Consider the following 26,684-nt stretch of genomic DNA (forward strand, 5'->3'; position numbering starts at 1 on the left):
GTGGAGGAGGCTGAAGGGAGCACTTTGCAAAAGCATGGTGTGGCGGGGAGGTGAAGACTGAAGTCCACAGGGACAACGGGTGGGAGGGTGCTGGGGGTTGATGGCAGGGTGGAAGATTGTCACTAGGAGGAAAAGGCTGTGCTCTGTTTATCTCCCTAGGACTGAAGAATAGTAATCAGCAAAGGGTTGTTAGGGAGAGCCATGTTTTCATTCTCTCTGGATGTTTTCCACGGTTTGGAAGCAAACTGGGTTGCTGAGTAATGACAGATTTTTTGCGGCTGCTCCAAGCCCAGGGCATTGCAGGAGGAAGTCCTGGTAGTGTTTCTGTGGGGACCTGTTGAGGCTCCCCTCAGGAAAAAAAAAAATTATCTCCAGGAATTTCTTGCAGTGGTCTGGCAGAGCTTGAGGTCAGCAGAGTCAAGGTTGTTCAGCCTCCTTGGTGCCTGGCTGCTGCCATTATATTGTGTCAGTCCATACTAAATGTTAATGACTGCGCTGTGCCTGTGGTGCAGGTATTCTCCTTTCCTTACTGACACAACTGGGAGCCTTCCTGGGGGAGGTCACTGGGGCCTGCAAGCTGAGGAGTTGGGCTGAGAGAGCAGATGGGAAAATGGGTCTTTTTCAAGATACTCCATGGGTGGCTGGACCATGGCCAGCCAGAAGTCCTATTGTGCTCTCAGGGTTTTGAGGTATCTCATGGTCATCGCTTATGGGTAAATAATAAGCTGAAAGATGGGAAACGAAGACTGAGAGGTGAAGGGCCATATTTCCCAGTGGAGAATTGACATCAGTCAAATGTGACAAGGGCCTGTCAAAGGCCAGAACTTTTGAATATCTGTTAATGATAAAAAGGAGCAAGTGGCAGATGATGAAGTTTGCTGACTATTCTGAGTAGCAAAAACCAAAAGCTGGACCGAATAACTGTAGTAAGTCCTTGCAAACTGGAGTGGTGGGGTTGCAGCATATGATGCTGAGAAAAGGTAAGCAATCCAGAGGATAGAGGGAGCCACCTTAATCGAAAATGCAGTGGATTGGGTTCAAAATGGGATAATGTCACTTGGAAGAGACATCTCAGAAGTGCAGTGAACTGGGCTATACAAGCAACGCTTGATTCTAAGTATGGTCAAAAAAGCCAAAACTGTTAACTGGGTTTGTTCACCCTGGAGAAGAGAAGGCTGAGGGGGGATCTTATCAATACTTATAAATATCTGAAGGGTGGGTGTCAAGAGGATGGGACTGAACTATTTTCAGTGGTGCCCAATGACAGGACAAGGGGCAACAGGCACAAGGTGGAACACAGGAAGTTCCACTTAAATGTGAGGAAAAAAACCCCTTCTTTCCTGTGAGGGTGACAGAGCAGTGGAACAGGCTGCCTAGAGAGGTTGTGGAGTCTCCTTCCCTGGAGACATTCAAAACCCACCTGGATGTGTTCCTGTGCCCCCTGCTCTAGGTGTGCCTGCTCAAGCAGGGGGGTTGGACAAGATGATCTCCAGAGGTCCCTTCCGACGCCTACCATTCTGTGATTCTGTGACTTGTAAGAGAAGACCTGAGAACAAGCTGTATAAATGCACAGTATGAATCTGTGGTGAACAAAAGAAATTATATAGGTTTGGGGGAGACTGGAGTCTGGAGATGAAAATCCACTGAGTGCTTTTAAATATCAATACATCATTGCTTGTTGATAAAGTCCTGCAGCTGCAAATAGCTGGAGCCTGGGAAAGTGTTTGTAATGAAACATAGCTACGTGCTTGGCCTGTTCTTGTACTCTTCTCTAGGTGCTGCTATCAAGTACTGTTGAAGACAGAACACAGGGCAGGATGAAGCTTGATCCAACCACAGTTACTGGCTCTGATTCCTCTGCTTTTCCAAGAAGATGCTGTCCTGGAGTATGGCGTGTATGTCACACTGATTGTGTGTGCGTGAGGAGCTTTTATGGAGGTTGGAGATATTGCACTCTATTTCTCTCTTTTCAGTGAAGAGACCTGCCGAAGTGCATGGCTGGAGGAGAAGATTACTCCTGAGGTTATTGTATATCTGTTATCAAAGAAACACTGCAATGTAGTGTACGACAGCCAAAGCAGAGAGAGAGGTTTTGTACCAACAGAAACATCTTGTTCTTCACTAGCACCAGTCACTCTGAAATGAACAGTTTCCTTAGGTGATGGAAAACCTTCACCTGGGTCAACAAACCCACCTCTTTTCTCTTCTGAGGAACATTTGGGCAAGAAACCAACTCCAAAAGGATTTGCTCTCTTCAACCTGTCCTCTTCCATCACTTCCTAAGTAGCACGCTTCTGGCTAGGAAGAATTGGATGACATGGAAGTAGCTGGATGGGCCAGGGCAACTCATCCTGCCTGCAAAGCCCCATGTGCTACTTTAACCCGCACCACAGTGGGGCGAGACACTGTGTGGGAGTGTGAGACAAGTTCCTAATGTTCCTGTTGTTCAAATGGCCCACCGAGTCTTCTGATCTGATGTGGTGATAAGTCATTACAAGGACTCTCTCTTAATCCTCATTATCCTCTGTTGGTGCTTCCTGCCCACATACACTAGATATTTCCTACCAACAGGGAGTAACCTCTGGGGAAGATAGTATCAGATTCCCAAGAACCAGGCTGTAGTAAGAGTGAAGGAAGAATGAGGAAACTGTCCCAGTTTGAGGCTAATCTTATAAATATGAGGCTGGATACAGACAATAGGAAGAGAAATGCCAGGAGAGCTTTACCATTTAGTTAGGGAAGGATCATCTTTTGCCAGGAGTAGCCTTAATGGTAACTTATGTGGTAAAGTTATTGTTTGATCTCAGCTTCAGCAGAGAAGAGACAGTTTCTGCTTTGTGTCACCAGAGGAGTAGCCTGAGAAATAAACAGGGAAAAGTGTCTTTAAAAGCAATTTTTTTGTCACTCATGTACTAATTCAAGCTGCCGTGCATGGATGGAGTGCTTTTTTCCTTAGGTTTGATTAGGATAAAACACTAAATAAGGAGGAGAAAAGGGCTGTGTGATTTTTCCTGAAGCAGATATGCTAATGTACCCATCAGCTGTTTAATGTTGCACAGCATTGCTGAAAACATAGAAAACCACAAATCTTTTCTTCTAGCCTAAGTGGATTGGTGGGGTGGGTTTCTTTCCCCTATGTACACCCATAGCTGGAGCCTGTACCAGTCAGAGACTTGGCCTGTCCTTCCTGCTCACCTTTTATGTGGGCTGGGTGGAGTGTGCTGAAGCTGTTTGTGGTAGGGAGTTCTCTGCAGACAGTTGTTTTTATGAACCTTTTTAGGCAACCTGTTAAAATTAAGAGTTGCCTCCTACCAGTCCCTGTCCTATCTATATCACGGCACCATGCACAGAGCCTGTGACATCTCTGTGCCTTTCATTTGACAGCAGGGTGTGAGCATGCTCACGGTTGTGAGAAACAAATTGCCTTTACAGGGGTGTCTGATGGTCCTTAACCACATATTCATGTGCAGCTGGTATTCTAGCATGATCCTATAACAATACAAATGACTACAATGCAACAAGGTGTGGACACTGGTTGCTCATCCTCACCCTGAGGGTGATGTTGCAAGTTCCTGTAAAATGCCATCATGTCTTTGCGGGTTTGGACTCGTTTGGCTTTTTACTATCCATCCAGCTCACAGGTGTTTGTTGATGTTTTATTTATTGCCCAGCTCTGGGCTGATCACTGCTTCTGACTTCAGAAGCTTTACAGGCCTTGTCTTGGACAAAGTTTATGCAGCTATGGTGACGTACAAAACCCCTGCTGCTTCCTAGAAACTTTGTCCCTTTTAGACAGTCCAGCTTGGACAGGAGATCTCAACAGGCTTGGCTTAAGATGAGTGATACAGTAGTTCACTGTCCCAGGCTTCCTGTATGAGTTAGGACAAGGCCTTTCAGCCATCTGAAGGCCATTTGTATCTTCCCACTTCCTATCATTTCTGGCCTTCCCAGGATAATTGAATTTTCCTTGAAAGTCAGCAGAAGAGTCATGCCATGTGGACTTCCATTCCTTTCCCAGGTGGTTTTCTTTGTTGTTTTTTCTTCACCAGAGCAGGTTATGTGATCTAAGGGTTCTACTTTATTATAAACAGTGCAATTTGGCTCTGATGGCTGGTTTGGGTTTTTTGTTTGTTTGATGGTTGGGGTTTTTTGTCGCTTTGTTTTGGTGTGGTTTTGTTTTGTTTGTTTTTACTTTAAAATGACTGATGCATTTGGGCTCTGTTTAAGATGAACTCTGTCAGGGAGCAGAGCTGGCTCAGAGGACACATGCAGTGGTGTGGGCACCCCAGATCCTACTTTGTGCTGAGTTTACTTTGATAAAGTGTTGCTAAGTAGTGCCTACGGGTGGTTGATGCAGCTGGATAGTGAACAGAGTGCTTGTAATTGCTTCTACTGTCTTCAGGGATGTGCTTCCAGCAAGTCACGACACCTGGTAATGTGCTTGTAACATCTATTAACCTTGTAAATTTATAAGTGGAGCTTTAATCCTGCCTGGTTGCCAGTCAGGTCTAGACACATTGACTGTGGTGCTCCATGGTCTCTGCTAAAATGCTGTGCCTGGTCGCTTCGCTCACTGGATTTTGCTGTCTTCACTGTTGTCTTCTTGCCAGATGCTCCATGCTTTTGCATAGGTTGAAGCCCCTGTCTATTAGATTTCTCCCCAAGATGTTCTGTAGTGTGGATGTTTGAATGTTGATCCTTTGCTAGCCGGGTGCTCTTTGTGTGATACTTCCCCCTTTACAGATGGCAGATGCCCTGCAGTGAAGGAGCTGTGAGGCTGAAGGGGGCCTGCATTCCTGCAAAGCCCTGAGTGGCCTGGTGAGGCTCTGCAGTTTGGGAAGGGGGAAGGACTGGAGGGCGAGGTTAGGCTCGCTGCAGAAAGAAGACAGATTCAAGAACTCCTGTTTTGTGTGTGCTGTTGGGATCTGATCTGCTGCAGCAAGGGGAGTCCATGTGGTGCAGGCTGGCTGCAGAAGGCACATGCCAGCCACAGGATGCTCAGCCAGGCAGGAGACGGAGGGAAAGGAATGTCCCGTGCAGGCTGTGAGCAGACCCTGGACTGAGCCACCAACAGAAAGTTGATGGCAGAGCAGAGACTGAGCCCTGAGCTTTTAAAAAACCAGCTTTCATTAGAACCTCATGGCTCAGCCGCCTTCTCCAAGGCCTGCTCTAAGCATAGGCATAAGGTATCATACCCAACTGCTGGAGTCCCAATCTGTAGCCATCTCCTGCTGAGGAGGTGTCCCCTGGAGAAACGCAGGCAGCAGCACCCTGCCATGTGAGAAGCCCTGAAGAAGAGAAGGCTTGGTCAGGAGGAGGTGCAGAGCACACAGGAGGATCTTGGGGTGGGGTTTAAGGCTGACTTCCAGGTCCAGCTCTGGGGCAGCCCTAGTAAATGCTCTTCATGGCACTGGGAGGGACTGGTGTTCAGTGAGCAGGGCAGGGTGGATACTCCATGCCAAACTCTTGCTTGTCTCCTTTCTCCTTAGGGCATTCTTCATTCTTGCTACCAAGGCAGCTTTGGTGGAAGTAACCAGTTTTCTGAAAGTGGAGGCCTTTCCTGAGTAAGCACCCCATCTTGGGGTTTGGGTGAACTGCCATGTTTGGAAGAGCAGGGTTGGGAAAGCAGGTAGTTTTGTTGCATGCTCCATTACCAGTGACTGTGCACAAGAATACGAAGCAACAAACACCACCAAAGAGCAGAGAGCCAATTTTAATTGCCTGTAGTCAGATAATCCTGGTGAGCAGAGAGCAAAGCTTTGAATGGAGAGCACAGCCTACCTCTAGTCTATATGTCTTCTTCCTTCCTGGCTCTAAACATGACTTCAGGTTGGGGGGCTCCAGAATAAGCAGTGAGAACCAGTTTAGGGTAGGTGCTGTCTTTTGCCTTCCACTTTCTTCAGTACCCCAGTCAGCAGGGATGTGATCCCAGGCAGCACCCCTGTAGCATGGTTCTGCAAAATAACAGGCTGGCAAGTCCTGACTCCTTATTTATAGGTGAAGGTTTTTATCATGTTTCCTGCAGACATGGACTGAAAGAAATGGGCGGTTCTGCTGTTGGCATGCCTTTCTGATAAAGGCCAATGGCTTTTTAGCAAGCCTCATGGCTCTTGAATTGCTGTTGAGTCTCAGTATAACCCCTTTTGCTGCTTCACGTGACTGCTTCTGCTGCACCTGCTGGAATACAGGTGTGTTCTGTGCAAAGGGTTTTAAGAAGTCACTTAGGCTGTTTACTTTTCAGTTTTATAGCCCTTATTCTGGGTTTTTGGTTTTTTATTTTTTATTCTTCCTCTGCCCCTGAAGTCTCTCCTTTACCTTCTCCAAGTAGAGAATATTTACAGGAATCTGTAATTTGTTAGTTGAAATGGCTTCTTGCTTTGCATGGAGAACTATGACTGCAACACAATGGAAGTGTAAACAGGAAAACATACAAAAAAGGCTTCATTCTGGAGACATATTCCCTTAAGAATGCAAAACCTTCTAGGCCTGGAAGGTCTGTAAGTCAAGTGTCAATTGGTGTGATCTACCAGAAAAGGAGATGTTTAACTTTTTAATTTATGTCTAGTAGAGCTCAGTGAAGCCTTCAGAATAAAAAACTGAGAAGGATTCAAATGGAAACAGCACATAGGGCTTCCGGCTGTGTATGCAGCACTTTTTAAGAGTTTCATGGGAATGTTAATAGTTTATTCTCAGCAGCGTCTGTGGAATGTAAGTCTGTAATTTGGAAACTTTTTGCATGACTTAAAAATTTTAAAATAAAAGAGAAATCTGGCCTAGATTTTAAAAAGTAACTACGGAAGTTCCCCCCCAAACCAGTGGTGAGATAGCCCATGAACAGGGTCTAGAAAACCAGGTCCCTTAAGCTGTCTCCATTTGGAATCCAAATTTAATAGGCGATTTAGGTGGTCTTATGTTTGAAAGCCACCATGTGATTTGGGCATCTGAAGGAATAATTTGTGTATTATCTATTAGCTGAAATATGTTTACATAAACCGTACACTGATTAATTGAACTTGAGTAAAGTCATAAAAATTTAAGTCTGTTCATGGCTAATTTGTGAACTGACAAAGGACCTAAATAATTTGATGAGCATTTGGTTCCAAGTTGCGCACCTAGCTCTAGTGTTCAGCTGTAAAAGAGCAAAATGTTTAGTTAAGCTCAGTGTTGGTGGTTTATAAAGATCAGATCTATTTTTATTATTATTGCTTTATTTGGAAAAGACTTCAAAAATCTTTGAAGTGTCTTTTTTTTTTTTAACCCTTTTTGGCAGGATGCTAGCCGGTTGGAGCCAGACAGTTATCTCCTCTGCAGTTGGTCAGACAGTTAACAAGCAGTTTATTTGGTCTGGAAATTCAGAGGGGTCCTCCTCTCTGCCTCCTCTGATCCTGCCAGCACTTTTCACCTCTGCAAATTGAATTAGGGCAAAGGAAGAACAAACTGTCACTATGAGCTGTTCCAACCAACTCCCTTCTGTCAACTGCCAACCGTGATTTTGTTAATTATTTGCATTATGTCATTAGTCCTGTGCTAGGTGTTGTATAAGGCTAGTGATGTAAGTTTAGTACACTAAGTTTAGACACTGTACAGGCCTTCCCAGTAGGGTGTGTATGCTAAAGTGTTTGGAGTGCTGCAGGAGGGGAAGGTGGCAAAATGTCCCTATCCCCTTTCCTTGGGATAGTAAGATATTTAATGTATTCCTTTAGCCTGCTTACTAAAACAGAATATTCTTCTGAAGAAGTACAGCCCTGCGCTAGTTAGAATCTCCTTTAAGCTTTCTGTGCCGTGCATCTGAGCAGGAAGTTTCTGAGGGAGGCCCTGTCAGATGTCCACTGTGCTCTGCACACCAGAGCAAGCCCAGGACAGGTGGTTCAGGGGCACATCAGATCAGTTATTTAGAGACCTCGGGCAAAGCAGAATGAATCAGAGTCTTGGCTCTCAAGAGCATAAAAGTCAAAAGTATCTCTTCTGAAGGTGCCTGCTAATCACAAGCAGATCTCCTCCCTTACAGAGCCTGTGGTGAGGGTTGGCTACTTGTTATTGCCCTGATGTTATTTCCGCATCCTCACAGCCTGTGTGTACATGCATATTTCCACTTGCTCTTTTATCATGTTCTCCTTTCTAAGCTTCCCTTTAGACTGCTGATAAAATGTTTGCGTTGCTTAATATGGGTGAGGGTGTTGTGTTTCAGAGGGTCTGGCAGGGTTTCTTATGGACTACCTGGATGCACAGGAGCTATTAAAGTGTGGTCTCACGGTCTGAGAGTCAGGCAGTGTAGCCTGCCAGTTCCCTCCTGGTGGGAGTGTGCTTGCTGCGGATGCCAGCTGGTATGGTGGGGATGAAACTGGGAAAGGGTGTTCTGTGTACTGGTAGTAAACCTCTGAGCAAAGTGGTCTAGGGAAGAGAATGGCAAGTGCTGGTGGCAGAGGAGGAACAGCCTGACTTGCAGACCCCCCGTCCTATACTCACTAAGTCTGATTTGAGAGGGTGGAGTGGGAAATTACTTCTTTCTCCTCTGCTGGTGTCTCTGCCCTCCTGCTTTCATACAGGGCTGTGTGTGTAATGTCCATGGAAGCAGAGCAGGGCAGGGCAACAGGCGCCCAGATGCTTCACTCCTTCTCAATCTTGTGGCCAGACTCGTTCTCTGTCACCTGAATCAAACCTGCCTTAACCTGGTGAAAGCGAGGTCAGGCATTGCAGCTGGGATGTGTCCTCCTGTTCCCACAGCTAGCCATATGCTAAGAAATGCAGGAGCCGATCATGCTCCACTGCTCTGGTAGATGCTTGCCCTTTACCCCTCTCTGGAGTAGTTGAGTCCATCTGCACTGAAAAATGCTCTCCCTCCAGAAAAGGAAATATGGGCCCTGCTTCTGTGAGATGCTGCAGGGTGGCCAAACTTCCTCAGCAGATAGAGATCATGTAATTCATGTGGACCACTAAACTTTTAGGCAGCAATTACAACTTATGCAGTAACTCTGAGTCAACTAATATATCTGGGTGTTGCCTTGGCATACTTCCGATGGCAAATCCTTCCTGTGTAGGCTTGATGTTCTTGCATTCTCCACTGGCCTTCCAAATGCTGCACTTGGAAACCTGATCAAAAGCCTGTGGTGATGCCAAAGGGAGACGTCCCATTGAATTCCCTGGCTTTCCTTTGGTCCTCTAAACCTGCAGATGATCCCAGGCAGTTTCTTTGATGCCTTCTTCCCCAGTGGATGAAGTAATTATGACTACTGTGCAGCAGGCTAATAGCTCTGAAGACTTTAGTCAGACCAGCTAACAACTGTGTTTTAATAAAAAATGTTCTGGTAAATCCTTCTGAATTGCAGCCCTAACTACTCTGCAGCATGATGTGCAGCAATTGCAAAGCTAATAGGATCACCTGAATCCAGTTAATGAATCCTCTGTTATGGCTTGCTGTGACTCACAAAATGTGTAGTGTTTCTTCTGGTCTCCCCTGCCCTGCCCTGGTGAATATTTATGCTCTGTATTGCCAAAGGTAAGGGGGTGTGTGCCTAAACTTTGAATGAATTAACTTAAATATATGTGCATCCTTCCTCTTATTACTTGAAGGGATTGTAAGGATGAAGAGCCTGGGCTTTTTGCTTTGGTCTCAAGGTGAGTTCATCTGAGAAGTCACTAGTAGCTGCTACTGCCTGATAGCTCTTTTCAAGCTTACAGGTTTGGTGCCAGCCCTGTTCTCTGCTTCCCCAGTACTAGTCTGTATCTATGTCAGAGAACAGAATTAGGAGAAAGACTCCTTGCTAGTATTTCAAGGTAGTTTGTCCTGCTTCAGGAAAGGGAAAAAACATTAGTGTGAAAGTAGTTTCTTTTGTTGGAACACTTTTTCTTTCCGTTTCAACCCTTTGTATGTACACTTGCTTATGCTCCCTGGTGTCTTCCCCTTCCACCCCAGCTGCCTTCCTTTCAAAAGGAAAATGCGTATAAACCCAAAATCCAAGTTCTTCCATTTTTTACAAGGTTATAAGCTGGTATCTGGGTTTGGAAGGCTCAGGACTGCTCAGGAGTGGGACTCTGAGCAAGCAACAGGACCCAGTGGTGCTTCTGGTTTTAAGGTGCCTTTTTCTTTTACAGGTGGAGGGTCTAGATAATTTGGGGCTTGTTGGCAGACCGTTGTGTTAAAGGTTCAGCCTCAGTCAGGGATAAGCGAAGGATTGTTTAAAAGTGGCCTTTCAAAACTTCCCTCCTTGTTGATTCCTTGTTCTAAATGTGCCGTTTCTTACATAGATTTATAGGATTAACTCCTTGTTTAGGCAGACTATAAAATATTCCTCTAACCATGTGCCTTATAACCACCATAACAGCAAGGAGGCCTGTCTGATTAATTCAGTGGCAGGAAGCAAAGTAAACATCTAAAGGTTGTAATAAAGACATCCAGGTGGGTAGGACATAGCAGCATACCATAGTAAAGACTTGACACCAGCCACATTTCTGGTCCTGTAGCTCCAGTGCTGTCCTTTACTGTATATAAATGCAATGAACCATTTGTCTTAACAGCCCATGGAGTTGGGGCTTGTGTAAAAGCACAGATATGAGGTCTGGGGCTGGCTGTCCCCCAGCTATGGGGGTATTCCAGTAGAGGGGAAGATGCATGGAACAAATCTTTCTCTTTCCCACTGCTCATACAACAGCTGATTTCATATATGGGTCAAGCTGAAAAACTCCAGCTCACTGTGAGGGTGTTAGCAGAGGATATTGGACTGGAGGTTTTCAGGCACTTAATTAAATCTCTGTCTAGGAACTTGAAGACCTTGAGTAAGCGAGAAAAATGCTAAATTATTCAAATGTTGCAGTAGAGAGAGATGAATGAAGTTACAAAGGAGCTGTGCAAATATTTATTGTATGCTGGCAACAGATTTCAGGTCAGTCTGTTACATCTGCAGTGAGGGAATGGCACTTTTTCTTTTGTAAGCAGTTTAGAGAAAAAGAAGGCTTGGGTGACCTTTGGAAAAAGGAAGAATACCAAGCCCAGCAAATCTGCTTGTAAATGATAAGACAAGGAGGGGGAGAGCAGCAGAGATGGTGCTGTAGGGTTTGTATAGCTTTCCTGGGCATTAAAAGTGCAGTGTCATTTCTGTGGCTAATTCTGCCTAGCTGGGACATGCAAAAAACCTCTCATGAGTGATGGGCCGAATGTGGGAGGAAAGGAGTGCAGTTTGCCTTGGATTTTTAAATATTATAGTGTCAGGCTTCTGTGTGTCTGGCTCTCCCCTGAAAGTTCAGGGCCTGCTCTTTGAAGGCTCCTCTAATTTCTGGTGTTTACAGGCATTTATCCTCTGCTGTCTTTGCTGGACTTGGTCACTGGGAATGGATTAGGAGCTGTAGCATGGGTAGATACTGTTTTTGATCGTCTATGGTGGTTTATCCTGTTGTTTTTGTTTTTCTTCTTTATGGAAGAAATGGGTAATGTGTTCTGGGGCTGGAGCTAGCTTGGCTCTGACCCCTGACTCTGAGATACTGGATGCCTTGGCAGTGACATTAGCTAGGTGGCTTGGGGAGGAGGGGAATGCTTGCATTCCTTCACTGTCTCCCAGAGGGTCAGAAGGGTTTTCTCCTGGTGGGCGGGAGGAAGTCACTTCTCACCTCCTCACAGAGTGGAGGTCGGCTATGTCACTTAGATTTCCCTTAGTCTTGATTATAAATATTTGTATTTTTGATGTTTTGGAAGCTGAGTGCAGGAAGGTCAAAACTGATGCTTGTCAGCTTTTGGGGAGAGTGAGAACTGGCTGCTTCCCACATGCTGTCTGTGGAATTGCTTCACATGGCTGCTCTGTGCTTAAGCAGTGCCTTGCCCTTCCCTAGAAGGTGCTCCAGGCCCTTGGGAACTCTCCATACCAGACCTGGGCATGAAGGAGCATGGCTGTCTGCTGGGCAGAAGCAGGACCTGGGGATCAGGAGGGATGGAGTTTGTTCCTGGCTCCATGTAACTTTGGCCACCTGGCTTCAGTGTCTCAGTGTGACAACCAGGTGTGACAGAGCATGGCAGAGCTGCATGTGCTTGACGCTGCTGGTCAGCAGCAGACTCTGTCCTCACTTCACATTAATGATGGCAGAGCAGATCCTGCCTAACTCCTGATTTGCCAGTTGCTAGTGCCGAATCTGTCCCACTTGACTCCTGCTTGCAGCAAGGCTGGAGGGGGTGCTGTCGCTATGAAGCTCCAATATCCCTCTTCCTGGAAGTTTTTGGCATGCCCCTGAGTGGGAAAAAGATTTAAAATACTTACCCTAACCTATGGGGAAAGTATTTGGGAGGCTTTCATCTTTGGAAAATGTGCTGGGTTCTCTGGATGAAAGAGCTATTATTTACCTATCAACAACATAATCCCCCTCCCTCCTACAGATTGCAGGCAAGCTCCTGGGGCAAACGGCACTGTAATTAAGAACAAATATTTACTGTGAAGGACTAGCTGAGGCCTGGCTGGGCAAGCAGCCATGAGCCTTGTCTGAACTTGCCTTCTGTTTGTTCCCCTTTGAAAGAAAGGAGTCAAAGTCTTTTGTCAGAGGAGTGTTTGTGAGGCACAAGATGGTGGGTTGGGCCTCCAAAGCAGCCAGGAGTCATCAGTCTGTTTGTTCCAAGCCTAGGAAATCCCCACAACCAAAATTACTTGCATCTAGAGGCACTTTTCTTATGGATTGCTCTTAGGTAGATCTGAAAGCGAGGGTGGGTGCAGAGACAGACCCACACGCAGGGACTGCACAAGCAAGTCTGTGGAAATACTTGTCTGCTCTAAAATCACAAATTAATTTAGGCTTCATTTGCATCTACTTTCCCTTTTGATTTCTGTTGCAATTCAAGAGTTTACTTCTCAGGACTTAAGCCCTGGTGTTTAGATGCAAGGCAGCTTGGCTGCTGGAGAAAGCATGTCCTTACAAAATTGCTGGGACTGTTTCACAGCTCAAACTTGCAGCCTACTCACCTGCCCTCTGCCGCTCTGATCAACAGCAGGGAGGGATGACAGGGATCTTGCTCATCTTCTGGCGAGGCTTGGCAAGCTGAATTTAATAAATAAGTCAATTGTGAGTAACAGAAACAATTGCGAGGATGTGGTGTGTGGTTCAACCAGCTATCACTGCTGTGGTAATGCAACAAGGCATGTGATTAGACTGGGAAATTGCTGTAGCAATACCAAGATTTACAGCATGAGTCCCACAGAAGGAGTAGACATGGGAGACGTACACAGACACACGGAGCTTCAAAAGGACTGAACAAAGTGTCTGAACAAGGTCAGCACCAGCTTCCAGGATGCTGAGGAAGCCATGGAAGTAACTGGAGAGGTGCCCTGCAGCATGCTGGTGTGTGTGTGCTATAAAACTCATGGTTACAACTTGTCAGAGTTTTTGATGAATATGTCATCGGTTGGTCTGATTTAAGAGGGTTTTTGTTTGTTTGTTTCTCCTTGTAGGGATGGTCATGCATTCTCAGCAGTGTAAAAGCTGAAGATGGGACTCACGGATGCCTGTGCTCATAGGCTGAGCCTAACCTGCCTGCAGCTCTGATCTGTGAGACCTGCTTTATATATTAGATGCCTTGTTTGGGTTTTTAAAATAAACTCCTTTGCTCCCAGAGATAAAAGTTTATTTGAGGCTGTACTCTTAACATGTCTGCTTTCGTTTGGGAGCTTAGATGCAACACTAGGGAGAAGTACACAGAGTCTGGGAGGGCTGGGAAGAGGAAGGGCTCTCAGCTGTGAGCTAGGGAGTCACAGAAGAGCAAAGAAATGAGCTAGAGAGGCTCTGCAGACTTGATGTTAGCAGTCATTAAGAAGGCAAGAACAGTTTCAGCAGTGCCTCACGCTGTGGCTTTATCAGTGCCCACCTCCTGCTTTGGCCCATTATGTGTGTGCAGGGAGGAAGTGGTTGCGCAGCTGCTCCAGCTTTTGTGCTGTGACTGGTACGTTAACACTGGTGAACCCCAACTAAATCCCATAGCTCGAGTGGAACAAAACTTGCTCACTGTTTTTTGTATTAAACCCACGCCATCGTGGTTCATGAGTGTCCATTTTTTGGCTTCAGTGTCCAAAATGAATGCCAGAAAAGCTGTCAGGTTTCTGGTTTGGCTTCAACAAAGTTGTTATCCATTCTAATGTGTCTCATGCATGTGGGCTGTAGGAGGGGAGCCCTGCTTTTGTCATCTTTGCTAGCGAGTCAGACATCTAGTCTCCCTCTGCCAAGCCTGCAAGAGTTTTGCTTGATTTTTAAAGGGAGGGTATGAGTAAAGCTGCCTGGAAGATGTGCTGTGCTTTCTCAAAGAGAAGTAGGCATTGAAATTCTGGTCAGAGAAAACATAGGTTGATTCTTTGGGGGAATGATTCCTGCTGTGGTTTGTTGATTCTTGCGACTGCTCCTCTTTCATGGTCACATTTGCTCCTTGTCAGTTTGAGGGATGCATGTATTTGGAGTGCCGTGTTCTGAAAAGGTGAGTTTGGCTAAAGAATTCTTCAGGTGGGGCCTTGTTTGCCTTGGCTAGTGTAGGATCCTGAAGTCAGATGATAGGCTACTAAACAGAGGTTGTGCAGAGACCTCCAACATCCTAGTGCAGCAAGCAGTAGCCAGGACTGGGGAGACCATCTTTTAAAATTGTGTTTACAGTTTCACATCAATGACAAGTCTGTCCCTGGGACTATATATACTGGAGGATTCCCTCATTTCTTTAAGCTTATTATATTAGAGGTGGTTGCTGAAATGCCTCCTACCTCCACTCTTCTCTGTTAGTTTAATAATTATCATTTGAAAAGGACCTAAGGAAAGAACTCAAGATATTCTTTTCCATCTGATGTTACAAAGAGACTTTAATACCTCATCTCGGGGGACTACCAATTGTGTGGGTACCAGTCTTTTGTGACAGTTATCAAACAAATATACTAGGCGCTTTCTAGCGCTGCAGATATACCCATGATGTTCTGAGATGGAGCATGTGAAAGGAGCCTGAGGAGACTCTGAGGATCCCCCGAAAGGGTGAGTGGGAGAAGCAGGTTGCTGTGGCCCACATAGTCCTACACAGTGCTGGTGAGGAAGAGTTAACTTGCTTCTGTCTGAGCTGAGCATGGAAACAGAGGTTTGTTGGCTGAACACTGGAAATCCTCCCTTCATGCCAGGTGTAACAAGGATCATCTGGTAAAAACATGTGTCTGCCTGAGACACAGATCTGCCTTAGACATGCATTGAGCATGAATTGAGTTTGCTGTCTGCTGGAAGAGCCAGGTCCCCAGCTGAGCAAAGCCTAACGGAAATTGGATCCAGTCCAGAATGTCTGGATGGCATATGATATTTACTGAAATATGGCATTGCTTGTGTAAGCAACACACCCTTCTCCATCACTCTGGAAACCGTCTGGGCTTCATGTGTGAGCGGTTAAAAACCAGAGCAGGAGAGCATCTAATGCTGTATGGCTCTTGAGATGTGTTTCCCACTCTGGCCCCCCTCCATGGGTGTCCCTGCATTTGCAGGCACGGGAGTCTCAGCTATGCCCTGATGTCCTCTTAACAACCTGCTGAGGGTTTTCTTCCCTTTTTCTGCATCAGTGTAAACAGAGTAGGGTTGTATGAGGAGGTTGCAGAGGGCTTTACTGACAGGGTAAGAGGCAACATCTCTTGCCTAGGCCAGAGTAAAATCATCATGCTGGCCAAACCTTCCTCCATTTCTAGATGGGTCCACAGCCAGTGGCTTTACTGACTCTTGATTTTTTTTTAATATCAGCTGGAGACAAATATCCTAGGAATGAGGAAGGGATATATGGTACGTCTGTGCACTTGCATAGTAAAGTGTTTTTTCCAAAGGGAGCTGAGCACCCTTAGGAAAGGCTTGGGACTTGGCAGGGCTCCCTGTCCTTCACATAGCTGGGATGAGAAAGGATTTGTCCAGTTGCTCTGTTGTAAGGGTAGGAGGGGCCAGGGGAGTACAGAAACTTAGCCCCTGCCTGCCTAAAATAATGCAAATTTGTCTGTGCTTTTCATTAGCTGCTGGGATGGGGTTTAGTTAAAGGTAGCACCTCTGGGGTGGGGTTAGGGTTTCCTCTGCTGTTTTCAAGGCTTTCCTTATAGCTTCCTCTCTCTCTCTCTCTCTGTGCACACTCTGTGGGTTTTGTTTCTTAAAGGGGCCATCATATGACAGCCCCAGCATCTCTGACAGACTGATCCCTCTTCCTTCCTGAGCTTGATAAACAGTCCAAGAAACTGTGCCTGTTTGAGTGCATGTACGTCTTTCAGAGACCTGCAGTTCACTTCACCAGTTCTTGGTGTGTTTTGTCTATCCTTTTGTCATAGTTTCTAGTGCTGCTCTGCTTTGTCTTCCTGTCACCCCTCCTGCTGCGGTTTACCTGCTGCTGCTTGACATGAAGATGTAGGTGATACGGAACAACCTGTTTCTGAGAACGTTGACATGTGTTCTTTTGGCCTCACACCCTGATGGCTTGGGATTTCTGAGGTGGTTAGGGTTTCAGGCACCCCTGAAAAGACATTGCAGTGATTTCTGAAATCAGCCTGTTCTTTGAGCACTGGCAGTTTCTATCTCCAGCATGGATGCTGTGGCTTGCAGCTTACCCAGATGCCCAGTGCAGGCAGATGCTGGTAGGAGAGGAAAGCCTTCTCTGTGTCTGTGCAAAGCACTATAGCACAGCAGAGCTCTGGTTCAGAGCAGCATGACTCTGACGTGGTAGCACAATATGAATGTTCCCAGACTCCAGCTGTCTTTGGCCTAAAATACAGAGAGCCACTAAACCAGCCTGTCTTGTGTCCAGCCTCAGCAGCTTGTGCTTTTATGGCCAAAGGATCTGGCTCCAGCTATGTTACTGCTGTTGGAAAGTGGACACACCCTGTGTGGAGATACCTGTCAAGGTTTGGAGGCTTGATCTTTGCACCTCTGCTCTGAAAGGGCATTGTGGGCTGGGACTTCCCAAAGCCCCTTGGAGCTGTGTAATCTCTCGGGCTGAGAGGGGTGCGTTTTCCTCAGTTCCTGAAATAGTGCACATTAGAGTCTCATCCTCCTCTGTAGTTCATTGCCAGATCTGAGTTCCCAGAATGAGGCTGGACTAGCCTTGTACTGTGTTTTCAACATTTCCAGCTGAGTCTGACCCTTTCCTCGAGTGCAGCTGATGCTTGAGAAGTGACATGTGCCTGTCCCCATCCTCCAGGACAGGAGGAAGGTTCCTACTTTTGTGCTCTCTTACTCTGTCTCTCAGAGCCTTCGAGAGATCCAGAAGATCAGGATTCAGCAGCAGTGTTTAAGCAGGTCACTTCAGTACTGAGATACCTTCTCCCCACCCCCGCTCCCTTTTTGCTCCTTTGGCAGATTGCCTTGCCTGATTGACTACATTTTGATTCATCTCTGATATTTAATCTCCTCCCTGGAGAAAGATAGGCAGGAGAGATGCTGTTGCTGCCCTGAGGTACGAATCAAGAGCTGTAGAGTGTTATTTCATTCAGTCCAAAAAAGCCCTCTAATAACACAGAGGACGTGTTGTGCTGTAGTGAAAGGCGGCTTTGAGAGATCATGTTATCTGCCCTTGCCTGGTCTTATTGCGCTCTCTTGCTTTAGGACTGGAATAAAAATACCGTCTCAGATATTGCAGCCCAATTGATTGGAGCTACTTCAACCAATTCCATCTCCATGTTCTGGAGAAATACCTTTCCTTCTTCCTTCCCTGTCCTGGTCAGATGTTATCCAGGAAACTTGGTGTCCAGGTGAGAGGTTCTTTCTTTTGCAGGGAGGTGACCCTGTGGAAGAAGCAGTCAGCTTTATAGCAACTGAGGGTGGGTGGGCTAAGGATGTTGGAACAGGAGAGTGTTGAGAGGGAACAGATTAAATGATGTGCCCCATCTCTCTTGGCCACAAGGGTTGTTAGTCTCAAAGGGTTGGAATACAGATGAGCAGCTGTGAGGCAGAGGCTGGAAGGAGCTTCTTCTGTTCATGCTGAAATAATGCTTGGTCCACTGGCTGCCTGTGTCTAGCTGTATGCTGTCCTACAGGGATGAGAGCTGTGCCCTGTTGTCTTCCTTCTTCCTCTATCCCATGGACCTTCCACTGGGTTGATGGCTGAGCTGTCTCTTGGGCCCCTCTCTTAAGGGACTGAGGAAACTGATGATGTGCTCTGAGCTTTAAGGCAGTGGGTTTTGTTCTCTTCTTTCATTTCTGGAGTGCCTTGCCACCACAAGAGAGGGATGGGGGTACTAAGACTTGTTTGGGCCAGCCTTGAGTGAAAGAGTAGGGATCAGAGTCCTGATACAGGCTGAGTGGTGCCAAATGAGACTTTCTGTGCTCTCCACATTGCCTGTGTCCCTTGGCAGAAAGGGAATAGGATGAGAGCTCCCACTGGATATGTGAATTTCTCCTGGGCTGTATCTCTCCAAAGTCATTTGTTTGCAGTTGTGTCCATATGGGTGGTGCCTCTGCCTAGTTGAGCTCTTGGAAGCCCACCAGGAGACAGACCTCATGTGACTATGAAATAGAGATTTTATATGACCATCTAAAATGCTACTCTTTACTAGGGCACAGCCTCCTGGGGCAGATCTGTGAATGGAGCCAAGTCCTATGTCCTATTTAATTTCTTCTGACCACTGCTGTCCTAGTCCAGCTCACATATCAAAGGCTGTTTGAGAGCAGAATCCTGTGATCTTTTTTGCTCTAAGCGTTTGTTCCCCTTTGTTGGGAGTGCCCGGTCTCTTCAGGGAATGGTGGAAGGAAGTAGTGCCCTCATGTTGGCTGTGCTCTCTCCTGAAGCTCAGTACAATCTTCACTGCCCCACTGATTCGAAGGAAGCTAACTGCAGCTTTATTTACATGACATGGGTGGGGATATAATAAAAGGAAATGAAGAAGCCCATACTAACAGCAATGGCTTTTGTTTGTCACCAACAATACTGTGATTCTGGCCTCACTATAAAGCAAATGCTGAATGGCCAGCAGCAGCCATTCCATCTTGGGCTCTGGCTGTATGTTCCTGTCTCGGGAGTGGAGCAGAATCAGGCCCATTTGCTCACTGCAGGTCCTGCTGCATAAGGCGGTGGGAATGATATGATGCTTTTCCCCAGAAATTAACATTGGATGAGGCATGTGTTTAACCGCGGTAGGTCGGGCTCTCCAAGCGTTCTCAGAGTAAGACCCCCTCTTCTTTCCAGATGGTGAAATGTCTCTGAAGAGTTCTTACTCTGGATAGACTTTTTCATTTAACTGCTTGGCCTCTGCCCAAGGGAGTCTGTGTGGCTTTATGGGAAAGGATTTTTAGTTGTGCAGTAATGGTGTTGTGCACATTTGAACATGCGTACCCAGTGGATCATTCACCTGGGGATGAAATTGCACTGTTGACCGCAAATGTTTGTGCATATGCATTGATTGCACTTACCTGTAAAGTTATAATCCTTACTCAGTCAAAGCTTGTGGCATTATATGTCTGCCTGTAATTCTCTGTCTGTGCTCTGCAAGGCTCTGTTAAGCCTGTTACCACCTCCTTCTCTGCTGCATGTTTGTCTTTATCATCTTGTGCCTTGCACCCAGTTGGAAAGCGGCTGTATCACTGGGCCTTGCTGCCTGGCTGTGCTTGTGGGAATTAAGTGATTTCCTCAGGGTCTGGTGGCTGATGGTGGTAGAACAGCAGGGTTATAGAGCCTAGACCCTACCCTTGGGGCCCAGGAAGGATCATGATTTTGATATTGCTCCCTGAAAGGATGTATATGCTCTGTATCTGCAGGGAGATAGACTAGACCTGACTTCTAAGAGAACAACTTTTTTTACTCCCTTTTCTTCTAAATGGGTGGGAGGAAGATCAGGAAAGGAGAGAGGAAGAGCTGTGAGAATTGAAAGGTGAGGGTGGTATAAGACTGGTGAGGACCTGATGTTAATCTAGGTTTGAAATTACAGGTGTTTCCCATTTACTGAGGTGCTAAGACATGGAACATCTTCCTGTAGGGTCAGAATGAGATCAAGTTGCTTGGTGGAGAGAGTTTTACCAGTTTTTGAAGAGGGTTGGTTATGAAATGATGCCGTCTGTACTCGCAGGGCTTTCACCTGGTGTCCTGGGAAGTCCTGCCTGGTGTGTCTCTACCTGTACACTGTAATTCTCAAGGTCTGTTTGGTGTCTTAAAAGCCTTTTGGCTCCACAGGTAGAGGAAATGCTGGGTCAATACAAAAGGATTGCCTCACATGCCATGGGATGGATGGGTGGAAAGGTGTCCTCTTATCTGGGGAACCATTCTTTTGGGGCGTCTGTGTCTTTTAAAGGGATGTGTCACAGGTAACTGATGTGGCAATTTGTAAATTGGCTGCAGAATAATGATCTTGGGGGATATCATTAGAATTAGCATTAGTGCTTGTGTCTTGTGGATTAATTTGGCTAATGCTGAAGCATGACTTACCAAAAGTTAGTATTTCTGACAGCTGCATTCCAAACTAGCTGAAAGAAGATGGGTACAGGGTTTGCATCCTTCAGGGGTGAAGAAGGGAAGGGAGAACAGAAGGCTTGGCAATGCCAGAGTGGGGGACAAGATTTCCTTTCTTTTGGTGAGGACAGAGGAAATCAGACCTTTTGGTATATGTACAAGGGGTGGTGAGGAGACCAATGGTGTCTTTCTCTCTCTCTTCCTTACTGGGATGGCTTCAGCTGCAACTAAACGTAATACCTACAGTCATGAAGCCTTCTGGAGACAGTTTCAGGAGCGACATTGTGTCTGCCTTTTTCTTGCATAGCCTAGGCTTAGAAATGCTTCCTATAACACCCAGTGGGCTTTTTTCCTGTGTACCTGTGTGTACTGAGGTTCGCAAATCAAAAGGAGGGTTATCTGAGGATTCACCAGGGTTCCCATAATTGGCACTCCTGCTTTAGCTGTAACAAATCCACATGCTCACATGAGGACCAAGAGGGTGATCATGAGATGCATCGGTGCTGTTCGCCCCAGAGCTTTGTCATCACAAGATGAGAAACAATTCCTTGATAACACTGCCAATTTGGTGTTACCTGTCAAGTGGTGAGTACCCATCACCTCAGGGAAGGGGCTGTGCAAAACATGCCTTCAAAACTCTAGTGTGCAAGTACCACCCTCCTCCCCCAGGCATCAGTCATGACAGCTTATGCTTTCGCACTGTGGTACGGGTGTTTCAGTCACATGGGGAGGAGGCATGCAGGAATAGCCTGGATCCAGTTGATCGGTTGTGCATCGCCCCTGCTCCGAGAATGGTGGTGTAGGTTGGATGCTTGATATTCTAGAAAAGCATCCTTGTGGTGTATGATTTATCAGGGCTTCAGGTAATTTTCCAGTTCTACCCTAAAACCTGCTGTGTGGCCTTCAGGAAACTCGCTGTTACCTGTGTGTGCCTCACGTCTTCTCCCTTCTCTCCTTGGCTGGATCAGTTCTTTCCATGGCAGCATCCTCTCTTGTTCCATGTTAGTGCTGTGGCCCTCAGCCCGAGGTGATAATAACTCAAAGCTAAAGCTTCCAAAGCTTCATCTCTTCTGTTTTAGGCACCTGTGGGGAGGAAAGTTTTGCCTGCAAAATGGAGCAGCATTATTTATTTTGTTTTTTATTCAGTGCTTTCCTGGCCAAGCAAAGCCCTGAGTGCTGCTATTGCTTCTCTGTCAGCTTCTTCCACTGGGAACTCCGGCCTCCTTTTCTCCTCTACCTTGGGTAAATAACCACTGTCTCAAGACCTGCAGGAGTGCCAGATGTAAAGTGTTCCCTTCCTTTCAGACTTGCTGGGTACAGAGGACTAGTTTACGGCTTGCTGGCATGTGCTAGTTGTTCAGAGAGCTGACCGGGCACTGCTTCCTCGGCACAAGCAGAGGGAAGCCAGGCTCCAGGACACAAAAGGAGTAAAAGGGAAGGGATTTGCATGGCAGATGAATGTAGCCTGTGCTGGCAGTGAAAAGGTGTTCAGTGTTCACAAGAGGAACAGGGCTGATCCCAAGCTGCAGGAAGACAATCTGCTCAGCCTTGTAACTGTGCTCATTTGTCCAAGCCTCTCCAAACGCTTGTCAGACACCCCTACCTCAGAGCAGCCCTTGGAAGCAAATACGTCAGGGAAGAAAATTTAACAGGCAACGAGTTGAGGCCACAAAGCAAATTAGTGGCATGGTTTGTGATACCACCAGAAGGTGTCATTTCTCCATCCATGCTTGGGTGCTGTTAGGTACCACTAACATTCTGGGAACAGACATACTTTAAAGGCGAAAAAATATTCTTACATCACATCTAGCATCAGCCTTCTCTCCTTGATATAACCACTTACAGTGGAGGGCTTTCAGAAGGAATGGGGACCTGGCAGTTGTGGGAATGGCTAGAGGAGAAAAGACACGTGTGGAAACATGTTGGTACACAGGGGGAGTAATATGGATGGCAACAAGGTGCCTAGGAGGGCATCTGTGTGCTCAAACCGCTCACTGGGACTCCATCAGCCTTTGGTAGAACTGGAGAGACGAAGTGCAGAGCGGTCCTAATCTACAACTCTTGCAGCAGTGGCAGAAAGAGGACTTGTCCATCATTGAACTATTTTCAAGTGGCACAGCTCTTAGGTAAGTGTTTCTGGAAGCATAACGGGGTTTCCTCTTGCTCTGCAGGATCCCCTCACCTTAATGATGTAAATGAGTTAAGTGCTAAACGGCACTGCGGTTGGTGCTACAGTCAGCTTGGCTTCCTGCAGGGCAAGAGCCCTCTCAGCCCTCAAAGTGGTAGAGAGGTGCCTTGGGACATGGTGAGGAGAGCTTCGCAATAAGATCTGTGCTTTTGCTCAGCAGTCCCCTACCCACTGCATTTGAGAGGTGTATGCACATGCTACAGCGGTGACTGAGGCCAGATGGGTGCTCAGACCTGGTTCTCCTTCACCTGCCCTGCCCTCAGGTGTTGGGGTGTGGGCTTGGGGCAAGTCTCTGTGGGTTGGTGAGTTTAGTTCAGGTTCAAACATGGGGGGAAATGAGCTCACCTGTTTCTGCCTCTTTGCAGGGCCCTACACTGACAGGCAGTGCCATGCTGTCCAAGTTCCAGAGTCCTGGTGCTGCTCCAAGGCCACCAGACTTGCAGAGAAGATGGTTTTGTTTAGTTTGCTTATATGAAGAAAAAAGTCTGGCAAAATAGAGATTTGGAAAGGGGAGGGGGGAGCAGGAAGTCTTCCTGTTGGCATTTATTAGAAGGGAAATGAATGTTTTATGTTCAGGGGCCCTGCTGGATGTGCAGTGCTCGGGGACAGTGGTTTGGTGAAAGCCTCCTGACTTCTTGTGTGTGGGGTGTGAATGTGATCTGGAATAAGCAAGAAAGGGCTAAATTTAGAAGCTGCTGGCTCCCATCCTGCAATGGCGGCTCTGCCCTCACTGCAGTCCTGGAGGCAGCAAGTTCTGCCTATTGTTCCGGTCACATTCTTGTGTCCCACGATGGGGCCTCTGTGATGGAATAAAATGAAGAGAAACAGATGGGAAAACAATAACCCAAGGAACAGGCCCTGAGCTTTGCTGGAAGCCTCCAGAAACCCATAAATCCCCAAATGCATTTGTGCTGGATTAGGGAACTGAAGCAAAGCAACGGCCAAGTACTTGCCGTCCTGTATCACATGTGCTCTTGTTGCACAGAGACAGCTCTCTATGGGAGCCCTACCTTGCAACAAATGACTGTAGTGGCAGCTCTGTTTCCGTAATCTTTTACTTCTGGCAACTTCCCCAGCTGTCCTTTTTCTGCACTCCCTGACCTTTTTGTCTTGCAGGCCTTGGGGTAAAGTGGCAGCACAAGAAGCCAGCCCACCTTTCCCTCTTTCTCATGAACAACTGAGCCGGCTGCAAGCAAAACCTGGTGGGACCCTTGCAAGGCAGTGGTGCAGTCTCTCTGGGTTGCTGGTAAGTGTTCTACAGAAAGGAATAATGATTAATGACTGTGAGCTTCTTGGAAGGAGAAAGGGATTGACTTGAGCACTGAGCAGGGAATATGACCTGTCTGAAATATCGTGTTTGGTGACCATGAAGGCATCAAAGTAATTGGAAGTCCAGCCACAATTTGCTTTTTGTTCATGTTTGAAGTCAGTGCCTAATATTTGCCTCAGCAGGTTATCTGTAATAGCCCTTCCTTGAGTGTGTGTGTAAAACCCTCAGCAAGCAGCAGGGAGGAAGGATGACTCTTGGAGGTGAATGAATTAAGCTCGGTTCTTTCTGCAGAACTCTGCTTTATCTTGCAAAAAGCAAACAACTTGTTTGCTTGTTCACAGACACTTACCTGTCTGTGGATTGGCTTTGCTCACACTCAGCCAAAACGTAAAACTATTTCTTTCCCTAACAGCTTATTTGCTGCTGTCTTTTTGAGATGGAGTAGTTTTTGGGGGGATGGGGCCAATGTTGCAGCTGGTCCAGGGGAAGAGTGAGGCAGTGTTGTGGGATGCATAGGACAGGATGGGAAATAAAATGAAATGACGCCTTAGTTTGAACCAACCATCGTGTGAAACATCGTCTTTAGGATCTGAGGCAGGAAGAACTGCACACGCTGAAGCTGGGCTGCTGCAGCTGTGCTTGTTACAGCATGGGAGCCAAGTTGTTTAAAGCCAGATAGGGATCTCTACACCAGCTATTTTCATCCTTGTTAAAATTCCCCTTTTCTCCCCCTGTTCCTTTCCCCAAGCATATATTCTTTCTGTCACCCTCCTCCCTGATGTTTGTTCTTTCCAACCACTGCTCCATGTTAAAACAGCTGTTGCTGCTTTGAATGGACAGATGTTTCCCTGTGCAAGCAAAGAAATGGTGAAACTATTAATGTGCTGAAGTGGTTTGATCCAAGGCTACTGAAAGCAACAGCCAGGCTCACATTTTGTTTAATGGCTTTTGAATTAGGCTTGATGTTAGTCAGGCAGTTGTATTTGTGTATGGGTTTTCTGTGTGACTAGTCACTATACTAGGGGGTATTTTGTACAAACAGATGTGTACTCTGAGATTGTAATTACAAAGTTTATTAACTTTACTGTACCTTGCATTTGAGTAGGAGTTTTTTCATTGAAATTATTGAGCGTTTATGCCCTTTTCTTCTTTGTGTACATGAAACCACACAGGAACCACCAAGTTGCTCATAAAAAGTGAACTTGAAATCGACAAAACACTATGGTGTGCACAGGGGAGTGCATTGCTTTCTTTGACTGAGTGTTATGCCGCCAAACTTGTTTCATATCCTGCATCCCCTGCTGTGCTGCAGCACTGTGATGCAGCTGATGTGCTCTTGTGTCACTGCTTCTGCAGCTGGGTATAAAGAGCACACCTAAGAAAGTGTATTTTAGAGGTGAGGCCAGTCAAGTGCAACTGGCCTCTGCTCCAGTTCATGTGTTTGCTTGTGCCACCTTGGAGAACTGTACTCGGAAAGCATGCCAAGGACAGGGAACTGCGCCTGCCAGCCCCGTGGTGCTACAGGAAATGAATCTTCCTGTTTTGTTACCCACCTTGGTTCTATTTAGGGCGAGCCCTGCTTCCTGCTGAGAGCTGAACAAGGGACCAGTGGAGGTAGATTTCATGAGGAACATGAAATATGTTCTTCTTTATTTGGGCTTGGAGCCACTGAGAGCCTTTTCATACTATCTGAATGGGATGTGGGAGGAAGTAGGGGAGGAGGAAGAAGACTCCAGGCTGATTTTTCCTCTTTTAGGATCTGACCCCCATTCCTGTTGTCTTGGGGGAGAGTGGTTTACACCACCAGTCAATGACCTTTTCTCAAATGCAAGGTAAATATTTTCTCAGCCCTCTAACCATTGTGAAAGAAGCAGTAGAAGGCAGGGAGATGGCAGGTAGCTTTAGATATCTTGGGTCCTGTACTGCAGAGCTAGGGTGGGTAGCAAGAGTGAGGCCTGCAGGAAGAGGCCCCTCTCTCTCCGTTTTAGAGGGTATTAGCTAAAGCCTTTTTGTGTGTGTGGGCAGGAGTCACTTTGGTCAAATGTAGTGACAGTTAAGAGGGAAAAAAAAAACCAAAACACACAAATCCCAAACCAGCACATAGTAGGGTATAAACAGTTGAATCCTCAATTAATTGGCTGAACACATGGAAGAAAAAATGTTCGGGCTTGAATGAAGTATCAAATTCCATTTGGGTGGGATGGCATTCAGTAATGCCACACTGCAGTGTTTTGCTGTGGAAACAAACCAGAGTCATTTAATCCTTTCTTAACATTGAAGCTATTCTGTAATTTGCAATTTGAAAGTGCAGCTCTGGGGAGCTGACTGCATTTCTCGGTGCCTGTTCCTTGTGCTATGCACAACCTTGTTTGGGGTTTTTGTGTTCATGCTGAGAGCTGGTGGGAAGGTCTGCCTTTTTGGAGGCAAGAAAACTGATTGATTTCACGAACAAAACTGAACGTGAGCAGAACAATCTTCATGTTCAGTGCCCCGCAGACCCCTTGACCCTGAGGAATACAGTAATAGGAGGGAGCTGTTAGGTCTGTTTGCTGCAGTGGACTTGGGTCCATGGCTAAGAGAGACTGGGAGTGATTGTGTGAAAGCAAGAGCCCACCTAAACAGTGATGCTTGCTTTGTATTGCATGTATGGTCTGACTTCCAGGAAGAAGGAAAATTTCCTCCTTTTATGATTTTTAGGTAGTATGAAAACTTGTAACTCAGCCCCTGGACGCCCACTCCCATTTTTGAAATCACAGTGGTATCTATGCAGTTTTGAAGTAGATTCTCTAACAGTGCTTTTGCCCTTGATATGGGTAGTTTGGTCTGCTTTATTGTGCCGC

The 26,684-nt window shown here is 46.4% G+C and overlaps 1 long non-coding RNA gene across 2 annotated transcripts in view; it reads left to right on the forward strand.

The window, feature by feature from the left end:
* The first annotated feature begins 22,825 nt into the window (after positions 1-22,825).
* LOC135313844 (uncharacterized) overlaps positions 22,826-26,684 on the forward strand; it is a 105,962-nt gene continuing 102,103 nt past the window's right edge. For both annotated transcript variants that reach the window (XR_010373334.1, XR_010373335.1), the window contains exon 1: positions 22,826-23,820. This is a non-coding gene — a long non-coding RNA (uncharacterized LOC135313844). The remainder of the gene's footprint in view (positions 23,821-26,684) is intronic.

Source organism: Phalacrocorax carbo, chromosome 6 (genome assembly GCF_963921805.1).
Source record: "Phalacrocorax carbo chromosome 6, bPhaCar2.1, whole genome shotgun sequence".
NCBI lineage: Eukaryota > Metazoa > Chordata > Aves > Suliformes > Phalacrocoracidae > Phalacrocorax > Phalacrocorax carbo.